This window comes from Rosa rugosa, chromosome 6, assembly GCF_958449725.1.
Source record: "Rosa rugosa chromosome 6, drRosRugo1.1, whole genome shotgun sequence".
Taxonomy (NCBI): Eukaryota; Viridiplantae; Streptophyta; class Magnoliopsida; order Rosales; family Rosaceae; genus Rosa; species Rosa rugosa.
The window spans coordinates 28,102,596-28,120,055 of record NC_084825.1 but is presented as its reverse complement, the minus strand read 5'-3'; the positions used below and the strand labels follow the sequence as shown (position 1 = coordinate 28,120,055).

At 39.1% G+C, this 17,460-nt stretch overlaps 1 long non-coding RNA gene across 4 annotated transcripts; it reads left to right on the top strand.

Moving 5' to 3' along the window:
• The first annotated feature begins 14,962 nt into the window (after nucleotides 1-14,962).
• On the top strand, nucleotides 14,963-17,423 carry LOC133716055 (uncharacterized). Of its 4 annotated transcripts, none has more exons than XR_009849331.1 (7): nucleotides 14,963-15,761; nucleotides 15,895-15,948; nucleotides 16,053-16,167; nucleotides 16,256-16,353; nucleotides 16,538-16,753; nucleotides 16,855-16,920; nucleotides 17,003-17,423. It is a non-coding gene; the product is annotated as an uncharacterized LOC133716055 (long non-coding RNA). The 4 variants fall into 4 exon arrangements; XR_009849330.1 differs by having other exon boundaries at nucleotides 15,895-15,956; XR_009849329.1 differs by lacking the exon at nucleotides 15,895-15,948 and having other exon boundaries at nucleotides 17,075-17,423.
• The last annotated feature ends 37 nt before the right edge of the window (nucleotides 17,424-17,460 follow it).

Here is a 17,460-nt window from a genome sequence, read left to right as displayed (position 1 = left end):
ACGTAGCCATGACCCCAAACCACGAGGACCATTTATAACGTTTGCCCGAATTATTATACGGTCCGGAATTATGGTACACGTAATGGTCTGAGTTTGATGTCATTGATTACTTATTCTTGATTGGTCTCTTAATTTATTTTTATTTTTTTTTACCAAATTCGAGTAATATTATTAACCTGGACCAATATATGACAATGTCACGTGGTAGTCCAAAAGTATAAAACAATTAATTACTCACACAGAAAGTCATATAGATTTTTTTTGATTTTTTTTTTGCCTTATCCATAGCCAAAAAAAAAATTTCTTTTTGAATTTATTTTTTTATTTTTTTTATAATTTTAATTTCTCCCTCAACATCATCATAGCAGTGTCATTTATTTCAGGGGGAAATCCTCAAATGGTACCTAAACTATGGTCCAATGCACATTTTGGTACCTAAACTTTCAAAACTACCCTCGTAGTACCTGAACTATTGCTCCATTTCTTCATATGGTACTTCCATCCAATCGGCCGTTAACTTTGCCTATTAATTTTTTTTTTTGGAGATGAATGTCATCCTATAAGAATGAGCCACGTAGGCAAAGTTAACGGCAGATTGGATGGAAGTATCATATGGAGAAACGAAGCAATAGTTCAGGTACCATCAGGGTAGTTTTGAAAGTTTAGGTACCAAAATGTGCATTAGACCATAGTCCAGGTACCATATGAGGATTTTTCCCTTTATTTCAAGCTAGAACGGAACTTACAACGATTTCTAATGCTCGTACCCACATCAGTGGCCAAGCAAGTTAGGAAAGACCAGTAACATCGACTAGTACAATGAAACTCACTTATTCAGCAAGCTTACCACTACTATATATGTTTAGCATTCTAACACAAAATCAAAAGTAATAAGTTTTCCTTCACCAATGATAGTGGTGCTCCAAAAGCCTCTTCAATCCAGTAACAAGTTTTTCCTTACCCTTAGAGCTAAGGCGAGAAATTCTAGTAAGATACGTCAGTCGGAGAGGAACATCAACACTCTTTTGCTTGGGCTTTGGATATATCTTGTTCTTTGCTCCAAGGGCCCTGTCTCTTTTCTTTTTTGCTACAACAGCTTCTTTCTCTACTGGCTTCATTACCCATCTGGTGCTTCAACGAGACCAACGGACTGCAATAAACTTTGAAGTGAATTATGATTATTTAAGCTTCTTTATTAGCTCCATCAATGTACTGTAGTTGAACCCTAGCTTTACTGTGGATTTCACTTTTTTGCGAGATGCAATAAGAACTGCATCTCTGTGCTGTTTACACATAAAGGGCTCCTCCGTTGGTACCAAAGCTAGAGCTCCTTCAAGTCGAGCCTCAAATTGCCAAACCATCACAGATGTTTGTCCTTCCTAAGGAGTAGAACTTGCTACAGATTGGAGAAAACATGGAGTCTGATATGCTCCTAGCTACTTGAGTAGGAAACTTGAAAGTAGCATTCTTAACTTCGACTCAATTGGATCCAAACTCAAAACACATAATATAAGGTGGAGGGGCTGTGTAATACCCCGAAAATTCATTATTAATTTCTCAGAATTTCCTGAAATTAATAAAGTGTTCGTTAGTACGATTTCGTGGTTCGAGGATAGAGCGAAATTGTTTCGGACGATTAATTATTTGAAATACACGTTTTAGGGGGGGTTACGAAGTTTGACTTTTTATAGGTTAGGATTCTGTGAAAAGTTCCTTCACGAAAATCGTAGAGCGCGTCGATATGAGTTCGTTCATATGCGGAACACTAAAATCGGAGTTCGTATGTAGAAGTTATGGCCATTGGAAAAAGTTTCCATTTTGAGATATATAGGAAAAATCCGAAAAAAATATCAGAAAATCAGAATTTCCAAATCTGGAAACTCCTTCTCTCTCTTCCAGCCCAACCCCATTTCAACCGCCCGACTGGCGGGGGCGATATCCCTCAGCTCCGACCAGCAATCGACACGATTCTTGTCCCTATCTCTTCGCCTCACTCCCATCTACAACTCTGTGAAGTTTCACGACGTGGGTCGGCCCGTGCAAGGCCCAGCAACGCCGAGAAGTGGTGGCGGCGTTGCAACATTTCGCCATCTTGGAACTCACAATTCCGGCCAACTCCTGCCAAATTAGGAGGGGAGACCAACTGGGCTTTGTTCGTCTTGCCATGCTCTACAAACTCACGAAGTTTCACATCTCAATTCAACCTGAGGAAGACGAATTTCGGATTTGAGCGATTCGGCCTCTTTCTTTTTTAGGTAAATTTCAGCCTCTAGACTTGAAATTTGACTTTGGTGTAGTTATAAAAGTTGTAATTGGAGTTGATATGAAGAAGTTTTGTCAAATTTTCACTTTGGGCCGGCGCCGCCGCCACTGTGGTGGTGGTTTCCGACCACTTTCGGCCACCCTTGGAACAGTTTATGTTCCTCTTTTTATTCTACACATCAATACGATCATTTCGATATATAGTTTGTATTTTTTGGAAATCGTATGAGCAAGTAATGAAGTTTCAAAGTTTTAGGGTTTTCTGTTCGATCGGTTTTCGATTCGAGAGGATTCGGCCATCCGATTGACTTGTAGTTTTGTTTTGTTGATCGTATAAGTATTCCGGAGACCTCGGGTGGTCTCGGATGAAGTTTCGCCTCGATTGGCTTTCCTTTCGAGAGTGCAAATGGGGATTCGACACTTAATTGTTTTCGATTCATGTACTAAGTTGTGTCGTACATTCCTTAGGTGATTGGCGGAGACTAGTCAATACCTTATCCTTGTTGTAAGAGAAGACGCAGCGGGATTTTGAGGTGAGTAAATCTCACGTGGTTCATTTACGAATCGAGTTATTTAATTGTCGGAATTAATTGATAATTGTAAATTGTTTTCGAAAATAAAAATTTGTTTGAAATAATATGAACTCGATCGACTACGGTTCATAGGGCTACAGCTCATAGGTAAAAAAATGAATTTCTTGGTTTTATGACGTATGAACTATAGTTGATATTAGTAGTCATTCCTGCGTGAATGACTGCGTATATATATTACGTGGAATATATATATTGGATGGTGTGACATTGATGAAGTAATGATTGAGAGTTGATTGAATTGTTATTTCGAGCATTTCTCTTACGAGCATACAATTATCATGATGTGTTGATTATTGTGTAAAAGTGTGTTTTTCTTGAGGAAAGTATTTGAGTCGAGTGGACTTTCAAATGTTCGGTTGAGTATCGTTTATCACATTGGTGATCAAGGAAAGTATTATCGTAGGTTTGAACCTCGGTCGAGGTGACAGGCTACGATTCAGTTAGAGCTCTAGTCTGTCTGCCAATGTACTGCTTAGGGAATAACTTTGAGTTATTGTATGCCTTTGAGTACAATGTACTGCTTAGGGAATAACTTTGAGTTATTGTATGCCTTTGAGTACAATATACTTCTTGGGGGATAATTTTGAGTTATCGTGTGCCCATGGGTATATTTATTTTAAAAGAGAGTGTCGGTGTCCTTTCTTTTGTCATTCATGTGAGACTTGATTTCAAATGAATTGTGGAGGTGATTTTAAATGTAATCTCCTGAACTAAGTTATATGCAGGGATTACTGCCTTTTGAATTGTTTGTTTTAATGTAATTTCCTGAACTAAATTATATGCAGGAGTTGCTATGATTTGAATTGTGTGATTTTAGGTGATCTCCTGAACTAATTCTCTATGCAGGGATTACTAGTTTTTACCGAGTGTGATTGTATGTTTGGTTGTGTTTTGTGGAGTTAAATGTTGTTGCTTTAATTTATCTCACGAGTTGAGAAATTATAAGCATGCGTGACGTGAGTCATTTTAATTGAGTTTACTCACACGAGCTTGCAAAAGCTTACCAGGTTTGTTGTTTCAACTTAGTGCACTATTCTATGGTGTAGGGTTTATTGTGTAGGTTAGAATATCGATTAATCGTCATCGAAGCTGAGGTGTAAAATCAGTAGCGTGGACGTCGAAGGGTACTCTTAGTTTTAAGTCTTCCGTTGTATAGTGAGTTGTGGTGGGTGTGTTTATTTATTGAATTGTCATTCAGTTTAATTTGTAAACTCTCAGTAATGTAATATGTGACTCTAAATAACGAGTCGGTATTTACATTGTAAGCTCAGTTGTTTAGTTGCTTAATTTAATTGAAAATTTTTCTAAGCGTTTTCTTGTGCTTGTTGAGTTTTCGCGTTTTGGATTTGAATTCTTTTATTCAAAATTTAGGGCGTGACAGGCTGCAACTTGCTTGGCTTCATGCTTATGTCCACACAGCTTGGAGGGATGGAAAATCATCCCAATCCTTGCATTGACCTGTCAGATTCTCATACACAAATTTAATGTTTTCTTCAATTCTTAGTGGCAGCTTCATCACATGTTCAAGTATAATTGGTTTGGCAATATCATGCATAACCCCAAATTGTATGACACCCTTATTGAACATCTTATTATCCAATTCGTAGACGCGATGAACGCAATAGTGACAAAGCAAGGAATTCGCCGCCTACCTGGAGCAGACAAGGTACACAAGGTGTGCAACTCGGGACAAAGCCCGTACACTCCTACTAGAGTATGGCAGAGACTTATTGAAATTAAACAGTAAACTATAACTAAACAACCAAAGTAACAATGAATTGAAAATAAAACAGCCCAAACTGGGCCCAATGTCTGAAACCCAGCCCAAGACCCATCCAAGTAGGGTAAGGAGATTATACCTAAGCCGCAGCCGCTTTGCCCCCCTCGAACCACCACCTGCAACGGACCATTCCGACTGGCGGCCTCCCTCCGCCATCCTGCCATTGTCGTCGAATCTCTGTCACCGACGCCCCATCGGATACACCATCTTCAAAGAATAAATGCATATCTACATGCACCCTGCCAATCGCATCTCTATCCCTTCAACAACCAACCTGTATTTGATTATGCTTCCTATCCCAACTCCAAGGTAGGGATCTGATCTTCCCTCCACCAACTCTCTGCCATTGCAAACCCTCCAGACCCGCTGCGTTCTCCCCTTCTCCGAATCTCATCATGGATTTCAAACCATCGTCCACACAAACAACTAAGCAAGGCTCCTTCATTATCATGTCTGACGACCACATCACAAGGACGAGCCGCTAGATAGAGGGGGAACACAGGCTAGCAGCGTAAAGACAAGGGTTGAGGGTTCCCCTTGAGCGCCTTAAGGTATCAATAGCTTAAAATTCATAATTGCATCAGGCTGTCCATTTTACACGGCTAAATTGACCTGCGGATGCGTGTCCACTGCATGTGATTACCGGATGATCTGCTATAACAGGTTTCAACAATGCAATTTCAAAATTTTGAAATCAAACACTGTTTCTTCTTTTAGGCATCGCTAAAACTGTTCCTTGGCCGCCTTGCCACCAAGGACCTTGAAACCGTTCCAAGCTGGGGTTTTTGTGATGATTCAGTTGTAAATTTATGTTCTTTGAAGAGAAATAGTCGTATTTGATTATGGGTTTCAATTAAAGTTTGATTATGTGCCCCAATAGTGTGGAGATATTGACAATATGTGATGTGCGGTTAGTTGACGATGTGCGATGAGTTGAAGTTTGATTCTGCGCCACAATGGTATAAACGGGCATATGATTAATATGTGGCTTTGCGGCCAAAAGCAATACATATCAGCACGATATAATAAAAATTATAGGCCAACTATGACTTTACACAATAAGAAAATACAATATCTTGATCTGAGGTCTTCATGTAGACTTTTGATTCAGTCTTGGTTGCTTGGCGGTAGAGATACTGGAGGCAGATGATAGCTTCATGTCTTCATGCCCTCACGCCTAGAATAACCCGCTGGGGAGACAAGGTCCCTGATCTCTCTGGTAGCTCAAGAGTCTCCTAGTCCTCCATCGTGAAACTCAATTAGAGTTTTGGGGACATAAGAAGGGACAACTTAGAATGAGCTTTTCGAGCTCCAAAGCCTATCCCAAGCATAAGATTCACTATAAAGCCGATGTTTATAGGCTGCAAGCTATCTCGTATGAAGGAGATTTTAGAAGGAAGAGGTTGTTGTTTTTGATGGTCTTCTGCTTCCCAAATGGGTCTATTTATAGAGCCAGGTGCAAGTGAATCTGGAAGAAGTCAAGGTTGGCTGGGAGTCGAGGAGGCAAGTGAAGGACAATAAATCAAATTTGGACTCTTGGTTATCTCGATAATAAATTCGTTGTAGGTTATCTCTCCGAGATAATGGCATTAACCACCTCCTTAATTGCTGCCATTAAACTTGACCTCTCAACCAACCGATCATGAACGAGTCCACACGCATTTGGCCCTAGGAATAGACCCATTTGGGAAGCAAAAGAGAATCAGAACTAAAAGCAATAGTGGCTTTCTTATCTTTGTTGAAATAGCCTTCTCCTTCTCTTTCTAAAATCTCCCCCATATGAAATAGCATTCAACCTCTAAACACTAGGCTTTGTAACGAAATCTCATGCATGGGATAAAAGGTAAAAAAAAGAGACTAGGCTTTATATATTTTTATTCCTCAATATATTTTCTAGGCAACCTCTAAACACTAGGCTTTATTCTTTCAAGCAAATGCCTAAGGAATATAAAAAATGCATTATGTGTATTCAATATGTGGCTTTGCTGGCAAAGGCAATACATATCAGCACGATATAATAAAAGTTTACAAGCCAACAGTGGCTTTACACAATAAGAAAATACAATATCTTGATCTGAGGTCTTCATGTAGACTTTTAATTCAGTCTTGGTTGCTTGGTAGCCGAGATGTTGTGTGCCAACGCTTCCTCATCCCCCCTTCGAATATATCTTGATTAGAGGTCTTCATGTATCTCTGCTTCTCATCAGAAGTGGTTGCAGTATCAAACTTTAATCGATCGACATAAAACTATGTCCCTAGTGATGAGAGCAGAGTCCGCCTGAAATTAAGCTATAAAGCCTATCCGAGGCATGAGATTTCGCTATAAAGCCCAAGTGTTTAGAGGCTGAAGGCTATCTCGTATGGGGGAGACTTTAGAAGAAGGAGAAAGATTAACATTGTTTGGAAAGCCATTGTCACTGTGGTTTCCGATGCACTTCTACTTCCCAAATGGGTATATTTATAAGGTCAGGTGCGTGTGGCCTCTTGGTTGACCGGGCAGTTGAGAGATTGAATTTAAAGGCAGTAATCGCAGTATAGACAACTTACATACAAATGCAAAGAATCAGTAACCATTTCAGGGCTGACGAAACTAAAGGTCCAAATGAAACTGTAGGCCTAGACCAAGGTTAAGACTCAGATATCCTGTTATATACAATGTAAATGCAAAAGTAGATGTGCAATACGTTTACGTTGCGGCAATCACTACGCCAATATTTGAATCAGACAACATGCATCAGACAACTGCGCACATTTTATCTGTCTTCTGAAAAATTCAGACAACAGCAATAATTATTCTATCGTGTATGATTCAATCATACAACAGTTATTGTAAAATATGTGTGATGTTGTCCGCATTTTTTAAACGGACAACAGATTTTCAGATTGCTGTTGTCCAAATAGCTAGTTTCAGACAACATAATAATTGTTGATGTTGTTTCATTATTATTCAGACAATGGTTGAAATTTGATGTCGTCTGAATAAATCTATTCAGACAACTCTTTTTACATTTCTATTGTGCAATGTATTATCAAACAATCACTATAATTTGATGTTGTCTGACTCATTTGGTTTAGACAACAATCGTTTATTGTTGCTTTATTCTGTTGTGCAAAATACCTTTAAACAAATGGATTCAGACAACAATTATTTGTTGTTTCTATAGTCTGTTGTGCAACTCTTTTTCAGACAATGGATATGAATTTATGTTGTGTGAGTTTTCATACTTCACCAAAACTCAAATTTTTCACTCAATCCCTCCATGACTAACAAAACTTTCATTTTGCCCGCCCATTTTTTGACCAAAAATTAAATTTCCCCCTTTTCATAGAAAACCTTTTCACACTCTCTTACCAATGTTCTAAAACATTTGTCATCAAAAAAATGTTCTAAAACTGTGAACTCGACTCAAACCTAGTCCTCTGACCTCTCTCTCAGTCCCCAAGGACCTCTCTCTTTCCACGAACACCAAAGCCACTACTGCCTCTCTCTCCTCCGCTCACTCTCGCTCTGCTCTTCTTCGATTTCATGAAGGAGGAGCTCAGGTTCCACTCCGCTCTAGCCTACGCCCCTCTGCCTTCTTCGATGCAGGTATTTCTCAATCTCTGGAGCCTTTTTTTGATTGTCTAGGGTTAGGATTTTGAAGATTGGATTAGATTTGGGGGAATCGTTTTGAAACCCCCAATTGATCTTTCAGATATGGGATGAACACGCATCAACATATGTTTTGGCCTTTTGGAATATACAGATTTGATTCGGGTTTGGGTTCAATTAAGGAGTTGACTGGCTTAAGTTCCTCCTCAGTGCAGCGCGTGGTTGTTCTTCGCCGGAGGAAACCCGAACGTCGTTGTTGTCGGATAACAGACTTGCAAAAAGTTCAGAAAACACTCAGGTAACCATCATTGGGTTTGTCTGATGGGTTTTCGGATTTTCTGGATTGGGAAACTCCCTCTGTTGTTAGTCTTGATGATTTGATTGTTTCGAACCCGCATAAGTTTCAGGCTATGGGGTTCCTCTCCTGCCTCATGTATGAAATTTAAACCTTGCTTTGAAATCAGATTTTGATTCCAGTGAGATTGTTTTGTTAGCAAGGATTCTTGGATTGGTTTTGTGATTTTTGACTTGGTTTTGGTATGTTGTTGTTGAATCAGAATCAGAATCAGAATGCTAAGTGTGGGAGACACAAGGAAGAGTTACTGAGTCAGCTTCGGGTAGTAGTAAAGTCCGAACTATCCGGATGCAGAACCTTGTAACTTTTTAGGGGTTGTTCTTTGGGTGTTCGTTATGTTTAATTGAACTAGGGGATGAGGTAAAGCTTGTCTTTTTGCTAATTACATTAGGTGCTTTGTTGAAGGGTCAGTAGGACCTTCCTAGTACTTAGTCCCTACCATTTTTTTGTTAGTGTTTCTGCTTCAGTGCTTATCTTTCTGCTAATTTGAATGTGAATGTAAATAAAATAGAAAAGGGTTGCTATAAATCTATGTTTGTATGGTCCTTACTTATTTTATTATTCAGAGTGCTAGAAGAGTAACAGAGCCATGGCATCCCAAATAATAAGAGTTTGAGGCTAATAATTGTCGCAAGTCTGCCAATCAAGATTTTTTCCCAAAAACATTACAGATGAGCTACCTTAGGGCTGTTCTATGGGTTCCTGATTCAAAGTCGAATAATGATGGCACTGCAAGTCTGTGCTTGTTTCTTTGTAATTGATCGATTTTAACTTATTGCTTTCTTATGTTTATTTGTTAGTGGTATCAAAATTTACAATGCTCACAGGAATAGATCTAGCTGCAAATCAATATTGTGGCAAAACATGGCGGTATGTCTAGCTAGTATTCATTTGTAGGTTTACACTTTCTACTTTGGTTGGTACATATGATGGTTAGTGCACTGCTGAGCTCTTGTAATGTACTGTTTTTAGGGTATTCCGGTGTAGCAAACTGACAAGGATTGTGGCATATTCATCATGCGGTTCATGAAAGAAATAGTTGAGGATAGGAATCTGGAATTTGCATCAAAGGTAAAGCCTGAAATTTAGGCCTAAACTGCTTTGTAACTTCATTTTCTTGTTGCATGTGATTTGTGATGTTGAGATAGTACTATATTTGTTTCAGTGGCAGCGGCGATCATCTAAGGAACTGGTTTACACCCAAAAGGATCTTGATGCTGTGAGGACAGAGTGGGCTAAGTTTGTCATGAAGTATCACACATAGCTGGTAAATGCATGGGATAATGTTTTTGGTATTTTGATCACCCTAGCTAGTTGCCATTTTTGGCCTTTATGTATAGGCATATTATGGTGAATGTGCATTGGACAGAGTTATACAAGCACATGTTTTTGGTTTTAATGTATATGTGTAGGCATCAGGGTGTTGATTACTATATTGATCGATGTTGGGATGAATCGAACTAATGTAATATTGTAGATCTTGTTGGAATCAATGGAAAGTTTTTGGTATCAATATTGGATGTGTTCGTAAATGCGTTGATTGATAGGTTTTTGTTAGATGCAATATCCAGAATGTATGTCTTCTTATCCAATCTCAGACAATGCAATTTCACCAGAAAACCATTGTCTGACAATTGAGCACAAAAAATTCAAGTGAAAAAACTGTTGTCTGTACAATATAACGACAACATCTTTTACACTGGTTCTATTGCCCAACATTGTAAAACACAATGTTAAGGGTACATATTCTGTTGTCTCACTTCATTAACCACTACATCATAGTGCCCAAACTACAAATATGCTGTTGTTTGACCAAAACAACATAGTGTACAAATTAAACATTGTCTCACTTCAATAAGCGGTACATCATAGTAGCAAAACCATGGTTGAAAATAAACTTCAACAACTGCAAAATCTAGAAAGATGTTGTTTGAGTCGACTACAAACAACATTTTACTATGAGAAAAATGTTGTCCTAAATGACCTCAGAAGTTCATTTTGTTTACATTCTGATGACTTTATTCACTTTGGACAACAACTATTTAGGAGGTATGTTGTCTTTTCTGGTGTTCAGACAACAACCTTGTTAGTTCTTGCGCTTGTCCAAATTTTCTTCAGACGACAGAATCTCGCTGTTGTCTGATACCTCCATCAGACGGCTCTCACTCAGTCAACAGCAAAGAGGGGTATCAGACGACAGTGAAAAACTGTCGTCTGATCATATTATTGGCATAGTGAATTTGCATGTACTCCAATGACATTTCGTACATAGACATCTCCAACTGCCTATCGTATCCATAATAGTAGTCCAGGCTAGACAAGCCGTAGATCTTGTATATATGTTTGTAAACAAGTTTGAGATGGTGCCTATTACTATTGGAAAAAAATTGACTACAACTTTTTTGCGAGCTGCTATGCAAACTAATTTGATCGGGCATAGTAGACACCGAGTTAATTCTGGTAATGGACTTCTACGTTCTATATGTGCATCCATTAGCAGGAAATTTATCGGCTTTGCGCGGGAGGATGATCAAACGCCAGTAAAACAGTGTCAATGTTATAGAATTTCTGCTTTTGTGTGAAATGTTATATAATGGAAGAAAAGCATGAGTAATGCATGAAAATTTCGAGTAGTAGGCCGCAATAGGGAGGGAGTAGTATATGTTCATTTCTGTGTAGACCGTCAGTACTACTGGTGGGATAAATGGTCTACGACTATTTTGAATTACACTACGTAATACTTAGACCTTATTAATTGATTGGGCTGACGAAACTGTAGGCCCAGATCAAGGGTAAGACTCAGATCTCTCATTATATACAGTGCAAATGCAAAAGAGGATGTGCAATACGTTTTTCTATGCTGCAATTTGCATGTACTCCAATGACATTACATGGACATCACCAGCTGCCCGTCGTATCCATAATAGTAGTCCAGGTTAGACAAGTCATAGATCTCGTGTATTTGTTTGTAGGCAAGTTTGAGGTGGTGCCTATTAGCTTTGGAAAGAAAGTGACTACAATCATTTTGTCAGTCGCTGCGCAAACTAATTTGACTGGGCTGATAATTCAAGCGTTTCAACGTAGGTAGACAGTAAACTATAGTAGACACCGAGTTAGTTCCGGTAGTGGACTTCTACGTTCTATATGTGCATTCATTAGCAGGAAATTTATTGGCTTTACGGGGGAGGATGATCAAACACAAGTAAAACAGTGGCAATGCTATAGGTACTCTTGGGGCTCTTTCATTTCTTCCTCATATTTTTTTGATAGGCTACTCTGTGCGTGAGGTACTCTTGTGGCTCTTTTAACCCCTCGGTCTCTACCATCTGCCTCTAATGTCTCAACCGCCAAGAAACTATGACTGAATATATATCCTGAGTCCAAATGAAAATCTTAGATTAACAAATTGCATTTATTCATTATGTAAAGCAAGGTTCTAAAAAACGCTAGGCGCTAGTCGGGCGGTAACCCGAGGCCTAGCGCCCAGGGGCCTAGGCGGGGACTAAGCGGTTTTTATTTTATTTTATTTTATTTTAATAATAAATACAAATGAATTAAAATTTTCACATAACTCTTGATAATTAATTAAATAATTATATTCAAATACTAAAATCACTTAAAAATTTGATTGAGTAAGTATATTCAAACACTACAACCACGTTCACGTGTCCTTATCTCAATTCAGCCCTTATCTCAATTCAAATTAACCTTATCATGTCAACGTGGCCAAACCATATGACAACAAAAAGTGAAAAAATTGCTCACTTCCTCTCTCTCTCTCTCCCCTGCTTCTTCTTCCCCAAACTCTCTGTCTCTCTCTTCACTCTACCAAAAAAATGGAGAACAAGAAAGAAAGCCACCTCTTCTTTTCCCTCACCTTCACTTTCCTCCTCTTCCCCACCTCCGCCCCCTTCCTCTCTCAAGTCCTAACCCTCCTCCTCTTCCCCACCTCCGTCCCCTTCCTCTCTCAAGTCCTAACCCGAATCCATCTCTTAAACCTCCGAACCCGACCTGGACTCTCTCACTTCAACTCCACCTCTGCCTTTACCGCGACGCCCTCCGCTTCAAAACCCTTACCTCCCTCGCGCCGCCGTCACCTGCAACTTCAAGAATTGAAAAAAAAAATTATATATATTCCAGCGCCCAACGCCGAGCAGCTCCGCCTAGACCGCCTAGGCGGCCGCCAAGGAGCCAAACGCCTACAGCCATCGCCTAGCCTATAATCGGAATTGTGACTCGACGCCCAGCGCCTAGGCGGCCGCCTAGGCCGATTTTTAGAACCCTGATGTAAAGCCACTATTGGCCTGTAAATCATTTGCTGATATATATTGCTTTTGGCCGCAAAGCCACATATTGAATACAAATATAACTTTTTGGAATTTTTTGAATTTGAGCAAGAATGCATAGTATAAGTATAAATGTAAATCAGATAACGAAAGAAGATCAATGTAATTCGATGCATGGCTTTAGCACGGGACAGTTCTGATTCCTTCACTTCTCTGTGTGACTGCAAGAATGGAGACTCAATTGTACATGCTGAGTCTGTGGGTGTGCACTTTTATGTAAGATTTTACGGCATACGCTCCTTCTCTTCGGATGAATCATTTCACGAAAATCACTATTTATCTTCCAGAGCTTGAAAGAGGGAGATGATAGGAGTGTGGAAGAAAGAGAGGATAGTGAGACTGCAGATATATGAAGAGGAGAGTGAAAAGAGTGCTTACTGGTGAGATTGTAAGCAGTGCTACCTACTTAGAGAATATGAAAGCACCATGTTCCCGAAATCTGTAGAGTGAAAAAGAAAAACAGTAATTAGAGAATTTAACACTCATCTCAAAAAGCTGTCTCACTCCCAACCTCATTATCACCACATTCCAATTCATACCTAACTCAATTGATTTCCAATGCTTTTAAATTGTAGAATTCTAGGTATAACATTAGCAAGTAGCTGCGAGGAATATGTTCACCGCTAGTCAAATAACGAAAACTTCCAACTAACTGCTTGTATAGAGTAGGATTCACAAATTCTCTAGAGCCAAGTTTCTCCAACTCACAAATTTTACCTACACAGCATCAGACCTTTAAATCCAATTCAAACGATTTGCTCTACTAACAAATGCATCATCTACATTCTTGAAAACCCCTCAAAATCTCTCACAAAATCCATTCAAATTTCCCAAACACTCATCACCCACTCCCATATCCAAGAAACCAGACACAAAATTTAGAAGAACCTAGAAACACCTACAAAATACGATTGAAAACGTACCAGATGTCGTGCTTGCTCCATCTCCTAAAGGTAATATTACCTACATAGCATCAGACCTTTAAACCCAACTCAATTGATTTTCTTTACTAACAAATGCCTCATCCACATTCTCGAAAACCCCTCGAAATCTCTCACAAAATCCATTCAAATTTCCCAAACACTTATCACCCACTCCCATATTCAAGAAACCAGACACAAAATTCAGAAGAACCTAGAAACACCTGCGAAATATGATTGAAAACGTACCAGATGTCGTGCTTGCTTCATCTCCTAAATACAATTCTTAGTGATTAACGGTAATATTACCTACATAGCAGGTAGCTAGTCTATTGCTTTGGTCTTTTTACAACCATTGAATTTCCTAGTGTAAAATAGACAGCCCAGATGCAATTACGAATTTCAAGGTACTGATACCTCAAGGCATGTCAGAACTTTCCTAAAGAGTATAGGATTTTTTCCCTCTCAGCGTTTACGAGAATTCTTTTTTTTAAAAGACACAAAGTTATTTTTTATTTGTATAGTTTTTTATTAACATGCTCAACTTTGACGGTAATAAATGATAATTGCCTAATGAAGAAGTCAACATGAGAGACTAGTTTCCTGATTCCGCTGAAGTGTATGTATAGCTATCGACTTACTAATTCATTATAAATTAACAGTGATTCTCTAAAAACAAAAGTGTCTGGAGATTCATGTGACTTTCAAAATGATATCCGAAACTTACAAAGTTATCAGTGTGATACTTGGACTCATTTTTTCTTATCAACGTCATATCTTCGTCCATTTTCCGTCACAAAGCTGTTAAAATGAAGCACATACACTACTAGAATAACTTAATCACACGACAGCTATCAGACAACACATGAGTTTTTGCTGTCGTCTGAGTTAGTCAGACGACAGATTTTTTAAACCTGTCGTCTGACCTCTACTCATCCAACACATGAACCCTTTAGTATATTTGAGAGATTTCAGACAACACTAACAATAATATCTGTTGTCTGAAAAACGAAAAAAAAAACTAATTTATATTTATTTTTTTCCCACTCAAAATACTAAAGCCTTTATTACCAAAAAAAAAAACACTAAAGCCTTTGTGAAAACACGTGTTTCCCTCCCTTAGCCAAAATTTTAGGTTACTCTCCCTCCCAAATTGCTCTCGGCCTCCCTCTGACTCAATAAAATTTTAGGTCACTCTTCCTGCTCCCAAATTTCTCTCGGCCTCCCTCAATCGCGCTCACCCTCGCCATCGCTCTCAACCTCGCTGACTCAGTATCGCGCTCCCCCTCACCATCGCTCTCACCCTTTATCGCCCTCACCCTCTCAACCTCATCGACCCTCACTCTCACTCTCAGCGGCTCTCCCGATCTTAATCTTTGAGGTTTCCGCCACCGTTAGATCCACCGCCCCCTCCCTCAGATCTCCTTTGATCTACTTCAACCATGGAGGCGATTGAAGAGTTGTTGCAACTGTCAGACTCGATGCGCTAAGGCCAGGCCATCCTCGCTGACGAAGACGTTGACGAAAACTCTACTGCCTCCTCTCACCGCTCCTCAACGTCGTCGGTCTCGGCCAGGGGCGGATCCAGCCACGGGCTTGGTAGGGCTCAAGCACCACCGGGCTTTTCGGGCAAAAAAAAAAAATTAGGTATATAGATTTTTTTTTTTGGACCAGTCATCTCGTATTCTCGTTTCAAGCCCCACCGCTGCGACTTGGAGACTTGGAGACTTGGAGCACAAAGCACACCCGGCTGGACGATCTGCAAGAGTGCAAGGCTGGAAGCCTTATAACCAGCAATCCGTCTTCAGTTGTCCGGTCTCCGAGCTCCGCGCAGCCTCCAGCAGTCCAGGCTTCCAAGCCGCACCTGCCACCGCCTCCAGCCTTTCGATCCCCACCAGCAACCCGTCTCCGCGGTATCTCATCATCTCTCTCTCCCTCTCCGTCTTCTTCTCCTCCCCTTCTAGAGTTCTAGTCTGCTTCTCTTCTGATTTCTGAAGTTATGAGTTTTAATTAGTAAATAATCGATTTCCATTTGATCTTGTCTAGTTGTCTTCCATTTAATCTGTTTCAGTTCTGAGTTCTTGTTGGTTTTCAACTAAGGTAAATAGGTAATGCCGTAATGTTATAGTTGAAATGGGTAATGGCCAATGGGTTCGATTTTGGTTGGTGCTACTGATGTAGTGATGTTGATGGTATAATTGCAGATTTGCAGACAGTCAAAGACTCTAAATGATATAATTGCTTGGCCTATGGATACTGATTAACTGATGGTATATTGATCTTGATGAATTGATGTTTGATTACTTGATTTTAATAAAGGTAATGATACATATTGAGTGATTGGGTAGTTAGAAATGGGTTTGATAACTTGGTTTCCATTTAATGTTGATTTCTTCTTCAATTGCAGTCTGTAACTTTGTATGATTCATGATTCATGAGGAGAAAGCCTCAGACCTCAGAAGCAGAGGGCCACAGTTCCTTTGAGAAACTTGAAAAAAAATAAAGGTATTACTGTCATTAGATATTTAAATCTTGCTATTTTGATAAATGTATTGGTATAATGGCATTACTGTCATAATTGTAATGTAGGTGTTACATATATGTGATTATAATTGTATTGGCATAATGGCATTGCTCTCATACATAATGGATCATCATGTTTACATTTCTTTGATTGGAATCTTTGCAGAGACCTCAGCTTTAACAAGCTAACTGGAGAAATTCCAAGCAGCTTTTCTGGACTAGCAAATGTGGATTACATGTAAGCAATGAATAACAGATCTTGATTCTTTTACTGATTACTAGGGGATTTACAATAAAGGAGCAGAATGAGGCCTCGTGTATAATTATTGACTGGAAATATGCTCACTGGATCTGTGCCAGATTGGCTGAAAGGAGACAACATGTAAGCTCTCTTCTAGAAAAGCTATAGTAGCAAATGCTACTCCTTCTCTTCTTCCCTATTTTAGATGGTGAACAAAAGTTTACTTAAGCCTTTTTATGCAGTGATCTTTCATACAACGATTTCACCACTAAGTCAGCAGCTGTTAGTTGTGAACCACAAGGCGGCTTGTAAGAATATCTTTGTTAAGTTATATTTTGTTCATGTTCTGCAGAGAAAACTTTACTTACAAGTATATGTTAATTACTACAGGAACTTGCACTGCAGTTGGTTTATCATGTTTTCTTGCTGATCTTTTTGGACCCTCTATTGTTCTGTTTGCAGATCTGTTTCATGTTTGAAAATTGCAAAATGTCCAAAAAGTAAGTTGGGTTGCACATATGTCCTTTATAAATGTCTATGGCCTTTTCTTTGTTTTCCACTTCCTTCCTTCCTTTTTTCTTTTATATTTTTATTATATTTTATATTTTTTAAGGCTGAAAGCTTAACAGCTATAAAAGATATCAGAATTTCTAAGGAACAAAAGACTAGAAAGTAAAATTATCAATTATCTACCACTGCTCTGAACAATGGTGAATAAAGAACTTGGTCTCTTTACACTTCATATTTAAGTATAGAACTACAATATGCAATGCAAAAAAGTTAGTGTTAAAGTTGCAAATCTGTACGAGCATAGTTTCAATCCTATAGTGTCTTAAGTATTGAACTAT